Raw genomic sequence first — 21,158 nt, forward strand, 5'->3', positions numbered from 1 at the left:
GCAGCATCACCCACTTCATCCTATTCCTCTTCTTGGGGTATCCGGCAGCCCAGGTGCTGCCTCCTGCTCCCTCTTTTACTCTTGTTAGTTCTGCTCTCATGGCATGCATGGTGGTTGTGCTGTGTGATATTCCCTCCGCCATCAGCAGTGATGATGATATTAGGGGTAGAGATCGGTGATGGTGACCAGATGGCAGAAGCACTGGGCGGGGCTGAGTGACAGACCATTTTTCAGCTGCCATGGTCTGCTAGTCACAGTGTCTGACAGAGGCCCCGCAGCGAATCAATGATCCCGATGGCAAAGAGGCAGATATCTGCCTGTGATTAAAAAACAACAGTTCACAGATGGGATCATTGGCTCGCTGCAGGCCTGCTGTGGTACCGGGCCCGGTACAATAGTACCGGCTGTAACACCCTGATGGAGGCCCTGCTTGCAGCTCCACTGTGCAACTTTCTGTATATGCTGATTCAAATACAGGAACTTTCTATTTATTCACACGGGTTGCCTGGGCCCATAACCTATTGATATAGCCTGTCGGGGTGGTGGTCACAATAGTCAGACAGAATGTGTAAATGCCACTCCATACTTACAATCTGCTGCATAAACCCATGGGTATATTAACATTTTAACATTTTTCAAGCAAGCAAATTAAAAAAAAAAAAAAAGGACCAAGGGAGTCTAAAACTTCATTTTAATAAACCAATGTGTTTATATGGCAGATTGTAAATTTGGAGTGCCATTTATTATGAATTATATTACAAAACTTTTTCTGCCACCCAGCCATATGTATTATCAAGAAAGGCACACTACTTTAAATTTATTTGGATAAGCTATTAAGCTATTACAACTTGTCAATCTAACATATAATATAGAAAACTATACAAATACAAAAATTTAGGAGAGAAAACTGTCTTGACTTACCTGAATCCCCACTCCTGTCACGCCCGCCGCTGTCTGCTCCTCCGTCCTCCCTCTGGGTCCCGCTCGGTACTATGGGAGAGACGTCATGATGTCTCTCCCATCACCCACTGCAGGAGCCGGAAGGCGGAGCTCATGAGTATGCTCCAGCCCGGCTACGGCAGTGGGCGCAGCAGCCAATGAGAGTCTGTCTGACTCTCATTGACTGCTGAAACACACACATCGCCGCCAGATAGTACTTGTGTACTCGTGCTGCCGGTCCCACTGCACCTAAAGCACGAGCCCGGCGGCCCTGCCCTATTTACGCCACTGGATTCAGCGGCCATCTAGTGCACATAGACTCCCACCTCTGGTGTCTTCCATCCACCTCTTACTGTGTGGAACCCCACTATTCTGTTGGGTAGACTTAGGCTGCCCATACTATATAATAAGCATTAATTTATTGTATGAAAGGGGGCTGTTTGCATTTAAGGTAAAACATTGGACTCTGCACTATTGCTAACTATTTGGGGGTAATGGACAATGTATTGCCACCCAACTTCAGTGGCCAGCACCTAAGGACTCTTTATAGGATGCGGTTTGCAGTGGCAGAAATTCCTTGATGCCTGGCATTCTGCACATGGGTCAGGTGGGTAGGAGCCGGCATGGGCAGCAGCCGTTAAACTGTCACAGACTCGCTGACTGTAGTGCTGACTGAGGTGTGAGGAGAGTGGGGAGACGCAGCACACTATCCTGAGACATAGAGGTGTTCCTGGTGACCAGAGATTGTCAGAGCGGCTCTTGGACAGCAGTGGCAATTAGTAGCAGCGGGTCCTGAGTGAAGCTGGTCCCAGTGACATCTTCCGGCCAAGTAAGCAGCTTCTTCCCTCCAAGTGGAGGCAGGCAGGGAGGCGCTCCCTTCTTCAGTAAAGCTGCTGGTGATCAATATACAGAAATGCAGGATCACTTACATAATCGGCTACCAGAGGTAGGAACATCAGATCATTGGGCAGATCCTGCCAGCTCAGGGGGTAAAGCAAACGCCTATATGGAGGTTAGTACGCCCCAATTACTGACTACACCTTCCTGCATCACTAAACAGTGAGAGCCCCAGCGATTAGCAACAGACTGTACTACAGACATCTTATTGCAGGATTTGAGGACTAGTATACCAGCATACAGGAGTGAACTCTTTAAAACTATATTATAAGGCAGCCAGCCATCTTACTAATAGCATAGACTGTGAAGTTAATAATTGCTAATGACGAGGAGTAGACACACCCCCAGTATAGGCTCAGTCAGCCTGCTAAACATTGACAGCAGCTCTCCTCAATCTCTGCCAGTACGCTGTAGCACAATAAAGATCAGCATAGCCTCAGCATCTTGCTGGCTGATATTTGCATTCTGCGTATGCATCACAATGCGCGTGCGCGAACCACTGCGACAGATCAGGAAGCACTCGCTCACCCAGCATAGACAGCCTAGTTGAATGAGTGACAGAAGAGGCCGTTTGTTGGTGGTAACAGGGGCAGGCTACTAGAAACAGGTGAGTGGAGGTGCGAACGTAGGCATGCTTGTGTGTTTCAACGCCGTTTCTTAGGCGTGCATATTGTAATTAGCAAGCAGCGTCATTGTACACATCACCTGGTTGTATTTCACACTGAAGTGATCGCAGTGCTTGCAGCCAGGTATAGAAAACCTCAAGTGGTGCGAGCACATCCGATGGTGCTCCATGTACCAATGTTTTCATGCTCTTCCAGGAGATGATGTGCACAAGTGGGCGTCTTATGAATGGTGGATGGGCGTCTGCATACAGAAAATGATCGCTCGCCAGGACATAGTGGGCGTGCTAATGCCTTGCCGTGCAATCGCCTGCCTTGCTGGGCGTATGATGGATTTGCATATGCTGGGAGCGAGCGGCCGCATCTAGCGAGCGGCTCTGAATCAGGCCCTTAGTTTTGCATGTGGCAGAGAGCTGCAACTCTTTTCTTTCAGGAGAACAAAACATTAACTACTGCAAGAGCTTTATAACGTGCACCACCTTGGCCAATTCAGCTGAACTGAGGGCCTGATTCAGAGCCGGACGCTCTGACAGAGCACTCGCTCTGAATCAGGGCCGTCCCTCTGTTTTTTTTAGAGCAGCCTCCTGGCCGCTCGCAGAGCTGTGGGTGACCACCCACAGCTATAGCGAGCGGCCAGGAAGATGGTCGCGATGGTCTTGACCATCGCGACCATCGGGCCTGCGACGAGACCCTTGTGGTAGGGTCTAGGTGCCGCAAGCCCTAGAGTGCTTTCGGCTCTACCAGAGACGAAAGCACTCCCACTGACATCACTTGTGATGTCAGTTGGGCCGGCCCCAGACGGTAGGCGTTCCCATGGGAACGCCTCAGTCTGGCCAGCCACGCCCCCAGCCCGCCCACCAAAGGGGGTGTGCTGTCACTCAACATCGACAGCATGCCCCCTTTGGTAGGAGACCCGGAGCGACAGCTTGCCCGTCGCTATCCGGGTCTCACGCATGCGCACGACAGAGCCGGCTCCATCGTGCGCATGTGCACTGGGCCAACCGACCCGCTTGCGAGCGCTCAGCACTCGCAAGTGAGTCTGAATCAGGCCCTGAGTTATACAGTATATCTTTATGGGGACCCGTGGTAGCCAATATACAGTATGTGATCATTTATATATGTATGAACCTGGTAATGAATAAACATTGTTAAAGTGTTACATTTACAGTTTATTACCTAAGGTGATGTTCCTTGCAATTTTATGCTATTGTAATTGAAAGTGTTTTGTGAGACTTTCAAAACAACTTTAAATATCCTGCAAAATAGAAGTGTTGTGACAATAAAGTTGAGTTCTCAATGGTAAAATCCAATTGTGACTGTTTCTGAGTTAATGTAGACCTCTTACTATTCAACTGAAAAATAAAAGATTTTGTGTCGGAAGGAAAGGCCACCAAGTCCTGGGTATCACAACTGTACATACGAAAGCAAAAAACATTAGTGGCACATCGAACCTCTGAGCAAGTCTATGCTGTCTCAGAATGAATGTCTCACAGAAGATGCCAGGGTCTCTACTGCCAGGATACCTACTTACGAATTTGCAGAGGCTCACTAGTGCACATCCAGAATACAGTCCCGACACACTTGCTATTTTCTAAACATCCCCCATAACTTCCCCAAAGCGCAGACTGTCACTCAGTTTGCAAATAAATCCTTTCTACGACCGCCGCCACTAACTAATCGCTAATCATTCCACTGCGTCCGACATCGATATTGCGTGTATCTCTGAACCAGGTCCAATGTGAACTGGGGGCACTGTGTTACAATATGAACTTGGGCACAGTATGGCATAATGTGACCTTTTCACACAACAGTGTGTCATATTAGGAACTGGGGGGCACTGTGTGGGAAAATGTGAACTGGGAGCACTACAATGTGGCATATTATGAACTCGAGGCACTGTGTGGCTTAATGTGAACTTTGGCTACAGTGTTGTGTAATGTGAACTGGGGGCACAACAATATAGTATAATGGGAGAGGAGGCCACTACAAATGTGGCATAATGTGAACTAGTCCACTATGGAGTATAAAATTTGCTAATTCCCTACTATGGGACAATAAAACAAAAAACTTTGTGGAGAGAGGTGTCTCTCCAGAAATATTAGGGCAGCGGTCCCTTCAAAATGTTTGCTATGGTCCATAAACAGAGTTCTAGTTATGCACATATTAACGTGTGCCCTTCTCTGGAGAAAATTGTTAATCAAACATCACTGCAAAAAAAAGTGTAAGGGTAAGAACTTGTGCAGCACTGACAGTGTGTTTTTTTTTAATTCATGCGATCAGTATGTCTCGGCTAGATATAGATTCCTGCCACCTAAATTCATCTGTTTGGCTATGATAAAAATATAACTGTGGAGATCATACAATTGATAGTTATGTGGTTGTCATAAAATATCTTGCAAATATGACCCATTAATAGAGGAAATAAGCAGGTATCAGGTCATTAGGAAAAGCACTTCTCAGAAAGTTAGAAAATGGCTTTGGGCACCAAATCTAAAACCATTCATTTGTATGTGCTTGTAAGACAGTTTCATCTATTGAGCTGTGAGATTTTCAATGTGATTAACATGGGCAACTTAAATATAAGCACTATAAATGTCATATTCAACAAGTAAAGTTACAGCAGGTGTTATTCACAAACAAGACCTAATAACTGAGGATATTTAGCAAACTTATGTCGCCTTTTACTGAATTGTGGGGGTGATTCAGCAGTGGATGGAATTGCAAAGCCGCATGCAAGCAACTTTGCACTTCTGTCCTTGCAATTATATTAATGCAGTAGGAGGCGTTATGTCTCCTGCGTGCATTACTTATCCAAGCTGCGTCCAAGGATGCAGCATTGGATACTCTGTGATCACATCAGCTGGCTGAGTGACAAGTCAGCCGCTGCAGAGGTAAAAAAAGGTCAAGAAAGCTCTGTCAGACGACGGAGATCCTGGACTCTTCCCCTCTCCAACGGCGGTAACACTACTCAGTTTTGGGAAAAGGAGACCGTCGCCACTGTTCCCTCCCACAAACGGCAGCAGACTGTCAATCACTGATAGTCTGCTGCTGGAATGCGTGCTAACACGCAGGACCCATGCTGCACATGCGCAGTACGGGTCCAGCGCCTGTGCAGATTCCCGACTATCGGAAATCTGCGTTCATCTGTGGACTAGCGTTGGTGTTAGCTGTTCCTGTTCCATTTATTAGAAGGTAACATCTATTAAAATTGCTTTTCACCATCCCATTAGCTGATCAGGTCATTATTATCATAGAATTAATGGTGACTCCATCCTTACTTATCTATAACTACTCTGGCTGTAACATGGAATGCAGGTGACAGCACAGGACTTATGTTTCCCTTCCTCTTAAAGTTGACGTAATAGATGTGAAAAATCTCCATTATGCTACTTTGCTGTCTTTACCTTAATGTGATAGACAGTAATGTACTGTAATGTACTATAGCATCAGGGCCGTAACTAGGGTAGTGCGACCTGTGCCATGACACAGGCATACTTGCCTACCCTCCCGCATTCCGCGGGAGCCTCCCGCTTTAATGTGGGAGCTCCCGCTACCCTGGAATATAAGGTTAATCCCCCGTTTTTCCCACTGCCTCGTTAATAATCCAGACAGTGCATGCGCGAGTCCGGGTGTGATGGGGGCGGGGCTTGAGGACATTGTGAAGCGCGCGTCAGGACCTCACACTAAATAATACAGGCCAGCCACTGCAGGGTTGTAAGTAGCGGCGGCTGGCCCGGCCAACTATCCCAGCACACAGTCATGCTTCCTTGCAGCCCGGTCCCATTGCAGCTGGCTGTATGTGAGAACTCAAGCAACAGAGGGGCGGGTGTGCGGCAGTGCTGTGGAAGCTCAACCAGCCTGCATGGTCACAAAGCCAGGGGCGGATTGGGCTACCGGGACGCCGGGCCAGTTCCCGCTGGGCCGGTCCCCATAGTGGCTGACGGCCACTCAGCCCACCCCACCCCTCACCCTTCAATTACTTGAACCCCTCCTCGGCCCTCCCAGGTAGCGCTGCCGCGACCGGAGCTCGATCTGGCAGCCGAACTGCGCAGCAACACGGCCCACCCTTTAACAGTTTGTCCCCCCTCCCGAGGTCTCCTTAACCCCGGCCGTCCCGCTTCCGCGATCGGGTAGCTGCTGCACTGTGCACAGCTTCTGCGCAAGCCGCGTGACACTGACTAGATTAAGAAAAAAAAAATGCCCGACGGGGGAGCTGCTGCGCATGCCCAGCCGCAGCAGCTCCCCCATAAGCCTTTGCGGAGCCCGGGCCCCTCCAGCCACTCCGCAGCCCGCAAAGGTGCACACCGAAAGCACCACTATGTGCATTGTCCCCTCCCTCAGACTCAGTTGCCTGCCGTCAGGCCTCTCTTTTTCTTTGGGCCATCTAATCCTGATCACTGGGGCTGCAGAGGGCGGGGTGAGTGCAGCTGTTCCTGGGAGAGAAGCGGCCCGGGACACGGATGGCAGCGGCATTCCCAAAACACACTCTGGCTGTCAGCGCACAGAGACGGAACGACAGCGGTGAGCTGAGATGACCCTGGACTGGAGGTATTCTTGTTCAGGTTCTTTCACTCCCATCCTGCCCCACACTACCACTCCCATCCTGCCCCACACTACCACTCCCATCCTGCCCCCTGCCCCACACTACTACTCCCATCCTGCCCCACACTACCAGTCCCATCCTGCCCCCTGCCCCACACTACTGCTCCCATTCTGCCCCACACTATCAGTCCCATCCTGCCCCCTGCCCCACACTACTACTCCCATCCTGCCCCACACTACCACTCCCATCCTGCCCCCTGCCCCACACCACCACTCCTGTCCTGGCCCCTGCTCCACACCACCACTCCCGTCCTGCCCCTGCTCCACACCACCACTCCCGTCCTGCCCCCTGCTCCACACCACCACTCCCGTCCTACCCCCTGCTTTCTACTATTATTCCTATCCCACACCCTGTTCTGAACTACTACTCCAAGCCTGTCCCACACTACTACTCCAAGCCTGCACCTGCTCTGCCATTACTACTACTACACCCATTCAACCCCCTGCTTCCCACTGCTGCTACTCCCATCCTGCCCCACTGCTATTACTACTCCCATCCTGCTTCCCACTACTACTCCCATCCCGACCCCAGCAGTGGCAGAGTTTATGATGTTTGTATGCCTGGTGCTAGTTCTGATGGGGGCGTACACTGCGCACCCTATTTTTGTTCTTGTGGAGGACAATGTGTTTGTATTTTTACCTCTGAGGGCCAATGTTTGTTTTCTGTAGGGGCCAATGTATTTGTTTATTTCTGTGGGAGCTGGTGTGGGTTTTATTTTGTTCTTGTTAAGGCTAAAGTGTTGTTATTTTTAAATTGTTTTCATGTGGGGGCCAATATGTTTTATTCTTTTCCGTGGAGGTTATGTGTTTGTTTTTGTTTTTTTTCTACCGGGTGTCGTCGTGTGTATTTTTTTTTTTACTGTGGGGGTCAATATGTTTTTATTATTTTATCCTGTGGGGGATAATGTTTTTTTTTTTTTTCTGTCTGGGTTCAATGTGGGTTTTTTTTCTGTGGGGGGCAAAGTGTTTTATTTTTTTCTTGTGTATTGTTTTTGATCTACACATGTGTCTGAGTGGCAGTGCAGGTACAGAGATGCATGCACCGAGTAGTGTATTAGAAATGTGTTGGGTGTTACTAGGTGGCTACAGAGGGTTGGCTATAGAGACGCTGAATTGCTCACATTGGAGGCCATACTTAGATGGATGATCTGCGCCTAGCATAGGGCTGTTGAAACCGATGGTGGTGTCTAGAGTCTTAGGGGTCTACTCACTAATCCTTGGAGAGATATAAAATGGAGAAAGATAAGTCCCAGCCAATCAGCTCCAAACTGTCATTTTTCCACCCCCTCGATGGACCCCCACCTCCTCAACAGCCACGCCCTCATTAGGGCTGCTTTCATAAATTTCCTGGGCTGGTTTTCCATCCCAATCCGCCCCTGCACAGAGCCCTTACTTTTCAGCTTGTGCAGGTCCCCCAGTGTCTTCCTCCAGCGCTTTGGTCCCTCCTCTGGCTCCGGTGTCTGCTCGGACACTGTGTTCTCCCAGCAGAGCACAATACAGTTTAGGAAAAAAAATGTTTTTTTTTCTAAACTGTACTGTGGTCTACTGGGAAAACGTGTCAGAACGGCCACTGAAGCTGGAGACGCTGCAGCGGGCAGGTATGTACAGGACAGGGGGGAGGTATGTGGAGGGAGGAGGGGACACACACACTCAAAATTACAGAAGCTGTAGGCAGTGCTGCGCATGCGCTGGTTTTACGAATGTAACAGCGCATGCGCAGCACAGATTCCAGCTGCGGTAAGTTAGTGTAGAGAGGGAAAACTAAAGCAAAAGCAAAAATTACAGCTTTTCAAAATAGATAGTTATGGAGAGGAGGAATGATGAATTCCTCCGGTAATTAGGTAGAACTCCGTGCGAGTTCTAAACTTAATTACCACCAGAGAATTTTAAGTTATGATGAATAGGCCCGTATATGTGGTATTCTGATATAGGGGAGAGGAGAGTATAGTGATATATGAGGACGGGGTATAACACAGCTCCCAGCACACACTATATGTGGTATTCTTATATTCTTATATAGAGGCGAGGAGAGTATAGTGTTATATGAGGGCGGGGTATAACACAGCTCCCAGCACACACTATGGGCCTGATTCAGAGCCATTCGCGAGCGCATAGCGCTCGCAAGCGACTCGATGTTTGGCCACTGCGTATGTGCCGCGTCTGGCATGCGCATGCACGAGCCCCGCTGAGCGACTGAACTTCAGTCGCTGCGGGGCTCGCTACAAGACGGGGCGGCTGTCGATGGTGATTGACAGCTCGCCCCGTTTTGTAGGGGGGTGACTGCACAAATGCAGGCGTTTCCTTAGGAACGCCTGGTGTTTGTAGGAGGACCTACTGACATCACTAGTAATGTCAGTAGTGGACTTTCTGCTCTATTAGAGCAGGAAGTCCACTCGGGCTTGCGGCAGATGAGATAATACCCCACGGTCTCGTCGCAAGCCTGATGGTAGCGATAATTGCATGGTCTCCAGCCCGCTCGCACAAGCTGTGAGTGGACACCCACAGCTTTGCGAGCAGCCTGGAGACAAAAAAAAAATGCCCATAGACCCAGCAATGCTAAATTGCACTCACCTGCTCCTTATACTGTATTTTTTCTCAGAATCATCAGGGTTTGTAAAAACTTAATTTAAAATTGATGCAGGACTTTAGCTTCAGACTCTCATTGAATTAGAAGTATTACAAGTTTTTTGGCGTGTAAAACAACATGAGAAGTTTATCCATCTCAGAAAGGAGGGGAGGTTCAAGCTGCAGCAGTAGGGGTTCATTATTAGGCTGTAAGCCTTTGGCTGTAGTGCCAAATATTAGAAGTACTGAATTTTAAAATGCTCTTTATATTTTAAATCTAATCTTCATTATACCGGCATTAAACCGAAGGAAAACAAAATAACTTCACACTTTCAACAACCTAAACTATATATGGATATAGATGGAACAACAAATGTGATATCACAATCTCTTTACTACAAGGACCTGTTTTCTACATTACCAGAACTTTCATCACTGGACTCCTTGTTTGGTCGCTACAAAACTTTGTGCCTCACTTGCTACTTTTTGTGCTGGCTCTCTGGTTTTCAAAAACACTTCAATGCTTCAATGTATCTGTGACAATGTCATTTTACCTCTCTAATAATGTCTTTTCACCTTAGCTCTTTTGTCTACTCTCATATCATTTTGCTACTACCACTGTCTACTTTATATTAAATTTCTGCACCCATTAAATCTCCACTTTTATTCCACTCAATAATACACTTTTATTGTTGTGCAGACACTTTTCCCTATACTCTAATTTTACTTGCATTTCTGGAAATCTTCTGCACATTCTCTCACATTCTTACTTCATTCCTACTTTCAGATTTTCTCCCTTTATTTACCTTAACTACACCATGACCATGCATTCAACTCCTCCCTTCACTCAGTGTCTACCTAATCCTTTGTTCTGCCCCCTGCTTCCACCTTATCTCCCCTCCTCTGTCTGCCTTCCTCCCCCTCTTCTCCACTTTCATGCTCTTCTACCCCACCATGGTCTTACTACCCCACTGCTAATCTCTCCTCCCACCCTCCTCTCCCTGCCACTTCACCCCACCTCCATCCACAATCCCCTCCTAGTACTGGAGCCCGCACAATTGCTACGCTCTCCTCATCTCGGTTCCCCAAATTAATCTCACCTCCTCGCTATAGCAACCCTGATAATCTCATCCCACAAATTCTGTCCCTCTATCCTGTGCCCTCTGGCATGCCAGATAGGTCTGTAATAAACTGGTCTCCACCCATGAGCTTTTCATCTCCAACTCCCTGCATCTCCTAACCATTACTGAAACCTGGATTTCACCCTCTGACACCATTCTCCTACAGCTCTTTCCTCTGGGGACCTTCTCCAACACCCCCTCAACCGCAGGTCGCCATGGTGGTGGTTGGGGTCTTTCTATCCCCAGTTACTCCTACAAACTCATACCGTCAGAACCATCCCATACATTCTCTACATTTGAGGTTTATGCTATACGCCTCTTCCAACCACTACAATTTTGAGTAGCTGTCATTTACCATCCTCCTGGCTCTCCCTCCAAAGTCCTTGACAACTTCACTTCCTGGCTCCCTCACTTTCTCTCCTCTGAATTTCTTTCCATTATCCTAGGTGATTTTAATATTCCAATTGATATTCCAACAGAATACTCTGCCTCTAAACTCCTTACCTTACATCTTCATTTGGTCTCTCTCAATGGACCTCCTCACCCTCCCATTTGAGTGGGCACTCACTTGATCTGGTATTCACTCACCATTGTGATATTTCTGATTACTCCAATTCCCCATTCCTCCCCTCTGACCATCACCTTCTCTCCTTTAACTTATCCCTATCGCCTTCCTCTCCTCTACCTCCTAAGGCAACCATCACTAAGCATAACATTGATACCATTTTCTTTTCCTCCCTGCTTTACTCACTTCTCTCCCTTATCCTCTCTCTCTCCCGCCCTGAGCAAGCCACTTCCCTATACAATGCCTCCCTTACTGCTGCTCTTGACTTTGTTGCTCCAGCGATCACTACTCACCCCCGTAGATCCACACCTCAACCCTGGCATTCCAAATGCACCAGATACTGTACTTGCAAACATGCATGACAGAAGAAAACCTCATCTCCTCCCAGTTCTCAAAAGAACCGCGTCTCTTCGCTACTTTCAACACCCTCCTTTGCCCAGCCCCTCCTCGCCTCCCCTCCTCACTCTCTGCTCTTGACTTTGCCACCTACTTTACATCTAAAATTTACTCCATACGTCAGGACACTATATCCCACCAGACCCTCAGCACTCCACCCCCTCCTTTTCCTGACCATCCCTCCCCATCCATCTTACCAACTCTGACATCCTTCTCTATATCTGGAGAGGAAGTCATGGCCCTCTTCTGATCCTCCCCCTCTTCCACCTTGACCCTATCTCTTCCCACCTCCTCCGCTACCTTTCTCCCTCTGCCTGGTCCCATCTTGCTCACCTCCTCAATCTCTCCCTTTCATCTGGCACTGTCCCTTCTGCATTCAAACATGCCCTTGTTTCCCCCATTCTTAAAAAACCTACCTTTGATCCTAACACTCTTTTCAATTACTGACTCATCTCTCTCCTCCCTTTTGTCTCTAAACTCCTTGAGCATGTTGTTTACAACTGCCTTTCTTTCCTCCCACTCCCTCCTTGACCCTTTTCAGTCTGGCGTCTGTTCTCTCCACTTCACTGAAACTGTCCTCACAAAAGTCAGCAATGACTTTCTTGTCACCAAATCCAAGGGCCACTACTCTCTACTCATTCTCCTTGACCTATCTGCTGCTTTTGACACTGTGGACCACCCTCTACTCCTGTAAATCCTTCATTCCCTTGGTCTATGTGACACTACCCTCTCCTGGATGTCCTCCTACCTCTTTGATCATTCCTTCTGTCTCCTCTCACGACTCCTCTCCCTCCCCACTTCCACTTACAGTAGGTGTTCCCTAAGGTTCTGTTCTTGGACCTCTACTATTCTCCCTCTGTACTGTACGTCCTCTCTAAGTGAACTCATCAGCTTCTTTGATGTCCAATATCATCTGTATGCTGATGATACTCAAATATACCTTTACTCCCCTGACCTTTTTCCTCTTCTCTTCACTCATATCTTCAATTGTCTCTCTGCTATCTCTTCCTGGATGTCCCAGCACTTTCTTAAACTTAATATGTCTAAGACTGAGCTGATTGATCATCTTCCCACCCTCCCACATCACCTCACTTCCCACAATTTCATTATCAATTGATGGCACAACTATCTCCTCTAGCGGTTCACACAAATGTATTAAGGGATCCGATGGTGAGAGAAACAGCAGGAATAGGTACAGTCAGTGTTTCGGCTTGGGAGCCGATGATGCGGCTTATGAGCCGATGAAGCGACTTGGGAGTCGATGGTGCAGCTGATAGCTGGGATCAGATGTTTATGTACAAGTGGTGTTGCTTTGAGAGACAATGATGCAGCTTAGAAGCCGAAGATGCAGTGAGAGACGGAAGCAGGAATTGTGTAGAAGTGGTGTGGCTTTGATAGCTGACGATGCAGCTTTGGAACCGATGGCGCGGCAGAAGCCAGTAGCAGATATAAGTGAGTTGATGGTGCGGCGTTGAGAGCCGATAGTGCGGCAAAGGTGCTGATGGTACAGCTTTAGCCAGTAGTGGGAGTTGGTGTATTTGAGATATGGCTTTGGGAGCTCATGGTGCAGCTTGGGAGTCAGTACACAAGTTGGTGTACCTGCGATGTGGCTTTGAGAGCTAATGGTGCGGCTAGGGAGCCGGTACACAAGTTGGTGTACTTGAGATGTGGCTCTGAGAGCTGATGGTGCACTTTGAGAGCCAGTACACAAATTGGTGTACTTGTGATGTGGCTTTGAGAGCCGATGGTGCGGCTAGGGAGCCGGTACACAAGTGTGTGTACTTGACATACGGCTTTGAGAGCTGATGGTGTGGATTGAGAGTTGGTACACAAGTTGGTGTACTTGCAATGCGGCTTTGAGAGCCAGTGGCAGCACAGAAGCTGCTGGTGAGGCAGGGAAGCCGATGGAGTGGCTTGGGAGATGGTGGCAGCACAGAAGCTGCTGATGCGGCTGGAAAGCCGATGTAGTGGCTGGTGAGCCGGAGGCAGCACTGAAGATGCTGGTGCAGCTGGGAAGCCGATGTAGTGGCTGGTGAGCCGGTGGCAGCACAGAAACTGCTGGTGCGGCTAGGGAGCCGACGGAGAGGCTTGGGAGTCGGTGGCAAGACAATTCAGCTGGATAACCAGAATATGATACCACGAGGACATACAGAGTGCTGAGCATGCAGCTGAGCTGAGAGAACCTACAGGAACACTATAGTCGGCGAGGTGGCAAAAGGCCAGCATGCACAAATAGACAAAGGGACCAATCACTCCGTGTTGTGGGGAACACATGACATCCTGACGCATCTGGATTGCCTATTGACCAACGGCGCTGGAACAGCAGCGTTAATAGGAGGTAAAATGCTAGCTGGAGACAAATCGTGACCGTGACTTGTAACACTGTGTCACTCCTGTTTGTCAGCCCCGCTCCACTAGACTGTTAACTCTCATGAGCAGGGCCCTCTACCCTCTTGTGCTACTCCTTATACTGTCATCTACTCCTCACTCGGGTGCCTAATACCTGGTTGATTACGCCCTGTTGCTTATTAGAGTGTTATTAACACTAATGCAATAGTGTATATAAACCTTGTCCTTATCCTGTATTGTAAGTCACCTGTTGCTTGTTCACTTTTGTTGTCTATGTACTTTGTAAGGCGCTGCAGAACATTTGTGGCACCATATAAATAAAGTATAATAATAATAATAGGGGGTGTGGGTATGCAATTTGGATCATCACTGTCTCCCCCTACTGCAATTTAGAACTTTGCGCAATGGGCCTATCCACAGTGAATTGCATCATATCAGTGAAGGCCTGTCTGCTTTGCCAATTATCTGTGAGTTAGGTCTACTCTCCCAAGAAGTCCCAAAATTTGGAGTCTGGCAGACATTGTAAGAGAGTAGTGTGGAACCATGGTGCCCGGAGAAAGTGGATGTCATAGCGCCCCCTACCTGTACTCAACTGTGCCAGTGGGGTATGGCCAGCCTGTGGGGGAATACTGAAGTGAAGAGAAAAGCTACAAACAGTGGCAGTATCACGCTGGGCGTTGAGGTCCTATTGGGGGCAATGGAATGCTTCGGTGAGGCACTATCTGACATTAAGGGGTAGCTCCTTTGGCGCTGTTTTATTTATGTATAGCACCTAGGATCTGACTTTTATCTCCTTTGAATCATTGTTATTAGTCAATAGAGCAGATTGTAGTATATATTCTGATCATTTAACTTAAATTGACAGAATACATGTGCTAGGGTGAGATTCCACAGGGTGCACAGCTTATTACTGCAATTACTGCCCCAAGCAGCTATCACTGGAGTGGGAACATCTATGGGAAGCTCTCTTCTCAGCTATGCTCCTACTTCGCAAATATACATTGCACCTATATTAATGTGAGTACTACTAACCATGTTCTGTCTGCCACCATTATTATTATTTCAGGTCTCCTAATACAGTATTTTTAAAAGACCTTTCAAATAACACTTTGTGGTCATGCCTAAGAACAATTCATTTCTTTAAATAGCAAAGCAGTGATTTTTTTTAAACTCTTATCTGCCAATAATAAAAGGAGAGGAGAGGGGTGGTGACAGAAGTCAATAAGAAATGAGAGGTGAGGGGAAAGTGTCAATCAGAGAGGTGTGGTGACAGAAGCCAATAATAAAGGAGAGGTGAGGGACAAAGAGTTGATCAGAGAGGGGTGGTGACAGAAGCCAAAAAGAAAGGAGTGGACACGGGCAAAGAGCCCATCCCATCGTAGATAAGGGAGGGAATTAAAGAGGTGAGAAGTGAATGTAATCAATCTGACAGGAAAGGGGAGGTGACAGAAGACGATCGCAGAGGAGGGGCGGGCCGGAGGGGAGGCAATCCGGGCAGCTTGATGGAGCATGAAATGCAGAAACAGATCTCAGATCCATAATTTATTTAGGATATAGGGCCTGATTCAGAGCCGCTCGCTGCTAGCGAGCGCTCGCTCTGAATCAGGGCGTGTTTTTTTTTTCTCCAGCCCACTCGCAAAGCTGTGGGTGACCACCCACAGCTTGTGTGAGCGGCCTGGAGACCATCGCGATTACCGTGACCATCGGGCTTGCAACGAAACCCTGTGGTAGGGTCTTGGCTCCTGCAAGCCCGAGTGGACTTCCTGCTCTAATAGAGCAGGAAGTCCACTACTGACATCACTAGTGATGTCAGTAGGTCCTCCCGCAAATGCCAGGCGTTCCTAAGGGAATGCCTGTGTTTGTCCAGCCACCCCCCCTCCCCACCTACAAAACGGGGCGAGCTGTAACTCACCATTGACAGCCGCGCCGTCTTGTAGCGAGACCGGTAGCGACTGAGCAACAGTCGCAGGACAGGTCTCGCGCATGTCCACGCTGGAGGTGGCGCATGCGCAGTGGGGGACCATCGACCCGCTTGTGAGCGATGTGCGCTTGTGAGCGGGTCTGAATCAGGCCCATAAAGCAAACAAACCAAGATAAAACTAACAGGCAGGCGTCATACTGTGCAGCGCCCCATGAATTCTGGAAACCTGAATGGCACCCTCTGTCCATTTTGGCGCCCGGAGCTCATGCTCCACTGGAACCACCCTCGCTACTCCCTGAGAGTAGGTAAGTATTTGTAAGAGTCTGCTTTTAACAAGAATTTGCCTGTGCAGCTTGTTACATTTTGTCAGAGGAATAAGGACCTCATTCAGAGTCTCTTGCTAGGGCACGCTCGCTCGCTGGGAGCAATATTCACACATCTGCGCATGTGTATAATTCGCAGTGCGCGTGCGCAAGTAATTCATTGCGATCTGATTATGGTAGCTCGCAAGCCACTTTCAGGTTGCTGCTTTGAGTGACAGATAGTGCCGTTTGTGGGTGGTAACGGGAAGGTGCTTGTGAACGGGGGAGTGGTTGTGCGAACGCAGGCGTGTCTGACCATCAGAACGGCATATAATGGGTGTGCATAATTAGCAAAGTAGCGTCATTGCACACGTGACTTGGTTGTTTTTTAGCCTGAACTGCTCGCAGTGCTTGGGGTAGGTTAGGTCAACCCCAAGCGCTGCGAGCAGCTCCGATGGCCCTCGATGTTCACGATTAAGCAGATTCTTCCCGGAGATGACGTGTGCTACGAGTGACAGGTGGGAGGTTTTATAGTCCAGCATACGCTAACTGCCGTCACTCACTAAGACATAGAGAGTGTCCTTACAGCGCATTGAGTGATCGCTTGATTTGCATACCCGGCCCCTTTTTGCAAGCGAGCGATCGCATCTTGCGAGCGGGTCTGAATGAGGTCCTAAAACATGATACTGTTCACTCACTAGCAAGCTGCTTCTGTGTTTCTCTTTTAATATAAATATTAAAATGTTTACTTGTGTTTATGACCTGATAGGGTATATAAGTGTATGTGGGTGTATGCCTGATATGTAAACCTGGTGCTTACGCTGTAGAAGCAGAGCCGGGTGTACCTCGCCTCAGTGGCGTCCCTCCCCACGTTGTCACCTGGTTGTGGGGAGGGATGCTGTGCGGGAGGCAGAGCTACGCACCGTCAGAAAGGGGAAGGTGTGGCCTCGTGGGAAGGGGCGTGGCCTTGTAGGCCGAACCCCGTCCCGTGCTTTTTACCGGGGGTCTGAGTGGGGGGTGCAGGAGGTTTGGACTGCCCTGTCCTGTGTGTAGTGCTGGCTCCCTCCCAATGTCAGGAGCCGAGTGCTGCACTTAATACTACTGTGCAGCACCCGCCTCCTGTCACTGAGGGGGAGTCTGCACTTTGGTGTCACCCCTTGGCGGGTGACACTCGGGTGTGGCTCGGATCCCCTTGTGATGCCACTGCCTCGCCTACAGATTAGCATATAGATTTAATTACTATCAAAATATTCACTTGCTTCTATTGTCACACCGTGCTGATCACTATATTGAGCACATATAATTTGTTTATTAGTTACTGTAAATTAGTGATTTTCTACTTTGTTAGAAAAGAAATTGGCTATGTTTAAAAAAACACAAGCCTAAAACTTTCCATTTATAAGATCATAGTTATTTGCAAATATCTCGAAATATATTTATTTGAAACTGAAATAATCAAATACAACTTTATATGCCTACACAATTTTTTTCTTTACCACACATAATTAACTCCCCCTTCTGTCTACTTATCTGTGTAGCTGACACATATCCCTTCCATGACCACACTCCCCCTTAAGCTTCCTGTACTCAGTGGGGTCAGACAAGGACAGCCTGTGTGCACAGTCTGATCCTTGTGTGTGTGTGAGTTCAGTTCAGAATAATACTCTCTACTCTCTGCCATGTTACTTAAAAATGGCAGACTCATTTACTGACAATGTGCTAATTATATACCAACTGCAACAAAAGTGATAGTTGTTAACTATTACTGTATGTTATCTGATTTACTATTAATTGTGTTTATTGTTGTATTTACATTTTTTATTCATAATTTTTATATTTGTATGAAGCAAGCCTAGAATGTATGTACATGAAATATTACACAGAGTGATTGGGATGAGTACAAGATATCTTACAGGAAAGACGACCTGGAATGTATTGCACGGAGCCAAAGTTCCCATCTTTTCTATAGCCAAGGACACAAGTGCATGTGAATCAAATGCGCTGACCATTCTTTATCTATTTACTTTTAGTTACCTATATTTAAGTTGTTTTTAACATAACTACTAAGCTTTTACACCCTCCATTTAGTACAGCTTAACCCAACAGGCATTAGCAGCCCGCCAAGCATTGCTCCGTGATCTTTTACATTTTCACAGCAGGTTGACACCTTTTAAAAGTATTATTAATTATAACTGTTATAACTAGCAACTGCTAGCAAACACATATAGCAATGAAATTACAGACATAACCATTGGCAGATTTTATGTAGGGACTGCAGGGCTGCAGCCCACCCACTAGAAGCTGGTGTTATGTGCGGCACCATTGCCACTTGTGCATATACACTGGACCCGGCACCTGCCAGATCCATTGCGCTGAGGCTGGGACCCGGCCGGCCGGACCAGCAGCAGCAGCCCTCCTCATGCAAGAGGGTAGTAGCTGCTTCTGGACACAAACAAAAGCCTTCAAGTTACATACAGATGTGTCCACATACATCTATCCTCCATGCGCTACAAGTCACGCTACACATAACGTGGAAGCTTCATGTGACTCGGTAGTGCCGAGTGACTTTTTGTGTGACTTTTTACCTTCAAATGCGTCTTATTTAGTGTTCACTGTAGCTCCGGCGTGCGGCAGGGCGCCGGAGAAAGAGAGGGCACATTCGTGCGCGCGCCGTAGGCGCGCCCGGCCGAGAAGGGGGCGTGATCATCAAAAAGGGGGCGTGTCTATAAGACGCGTCCCCTTTTCGTCACTCTTGGGGGCGTGCCCGGCACTTACGGACACGCCGGGCAGCCCCCAAGCCCTGCAGACAGGGAGAATAGATGCCGGGCGCATGCGCCCGGCGTCTATTCTCCGGCGGTGACCGGGTCACCGCACATTTCTTCACCCGCGGGACACTGCGACCCGCGGGTGAAGACGGCTCCCGCAGGGTGTTAGTGCAGGGCGCTTTTTGCCCTCCTTCTGGAGGGCAGGTCGCTTTTTGCCTTCCAGAAGGAGGGCAGGGCGCCGCACCCTGCTAGAACAGCCTAGCGGGAACGCTATTATTCGCACAGCGTTACAGTGTTACAGCCGCTGACACTGTAACATAGCGTTTCACATGCAGATACACCCGCAGTTGCTCACAGAATATAGGCTTGCTGTTTATTATTTTAATTAGCAGAAGCTGCTTGTGCTAATTATTGCGAATAAGATGTATTTGAAGGTAAAAAGTCCCATGAAAAGACGCTCATGCTGCTGAGTCACGCCACAGCTTGGCGCGACTAGAAGGGCTGTTTAGCGTGGAAGGAGGCTAAATGTATAGAGTAGTGTAATAGGCTGGTGACATCATCTCGAGATCTGAAACCAAAAAACTTCAGTTTTGTGCTACTTTGGGTAATGTTGAGAATTGTATCCAAAAGCAATCGTAGATGGACAAAGTGTCAATATTTATAAATTGTTATGGAAGAATGCTATTTGCTAAATTATATAAGTTCTATTCAGATGTGCAATAAAATCTAGGTAAAATTGCTGATGGTGATATGTATAAACCAATAAAAACTAGTAATACATGAAAACATTTATTATTGTTATTATTTTTATAAGGATATGCACTATTTAAATAGGAAAATTATATTAGATGGACATTCTCTTCACTACTGTGGGTAATTTAATAAGAATCGAGTTTGGTCAAGATGTCAATCACAGGTGTGTTTGCCCGTTTCTTACCACTCACAAAATTACTAAAGGCAAACTTGGGTGAGAAATCATGAAACTCTCTGTAAAACATGGGTGAAAACACATATAGAAATAAATACCAAATCAGCCAAACTCGCAGGCACTTTCCATAGACAGTAAAACAACAACGGAATTTACAGTGAATCGTAATTATAATCGCGGGTGTAATTTTACCAAACTCGGTCCTAAATAGAAGTTTTAAATAGACTACCTCTTGAGCTGCGTGTTTTGCAAAAACATACACAGATCAGTGTGATCTGTGTATGTTTATGCCTGTAAATAAGCCAAAAAGTATTATATGTTAAAAAAAATTGACGTGGGGTTCCCCCCTGAAAGCGTAACCAGTCCCAGGCACCAGACCTGGTTCTAAAAATACGGGGGACAAAATGCGTAGGGGTCCCCTGTATTTTATGAACCAGCACTGGGCTTTATGAGCCACTAGCCGGAGTGAAATGCCACAGCCAGAGAACCCTTTCACCGGGTCACCCCAGCCAAAGCATTAACACCCCAAACAAGTCAGCCCAGACCGGGGATCCCAGGGGAGGTGAGGACTCTCCCAATAAATGATCCCCCCTCTCCTGAGCACCCCAGGCTTGGGCTGAAGCCTGCGGCTCTTCCCTGCATCCCTGGCTGGTGGGTGCATGGGTAATAGTGATAATATTTAATGTGTACTGTTGTTTTTTACAGTGGGACTACAGGTGCCAGCGTGTCTGCACTTTGGCACATGTGGCACTACAAGTGCAAGCAGGCGGCCGGCACCAGTACCCACCACTGTAAAAAAAATTGTAAAAACATGACAGTACACACAGTACAAGTTTATTGCACACAAAACACATACATACATACTCACCTTGTCACCAGTGATCGGTCCCCTTGTCCAGTAAAAATCCCTGATTATCCCTGAAAAAAGGAAAAAATACCTACCTCCTGGCACGAAATAACGTGACCCATGGACACTGGGATCCCCGGCCTGGGCTGACTAGTTTGGGGTGTTAATGCTTTGGCTGGGGTGACCCGGTGAAAAGGTCCCCTGGCTTTGGCATTACACTCCGGCTAGTTTGAGTCTGGTACTGGTTTTAAAAATACAAGAAACTACATGCCATTTTTTCTCCATATTTTTAAAACCAGGACCGGCTCACAGAACCCAGTGCTGGTTCATAAAATATA

This window comes from Taudactylus pleione, unplaced genomic scaffold (assembly GCF_031769625.1).
Source record: "Taudactylus pleione unplaced genomic scaffold, aTauple2 ptg000529l, whole genome shotgun sequence".
NCBI lineage: Eukaryota > Metazoa > Chordata > Amphibia > Anura > Myobatrachidae > Taudactylus > Taudactylus pleione.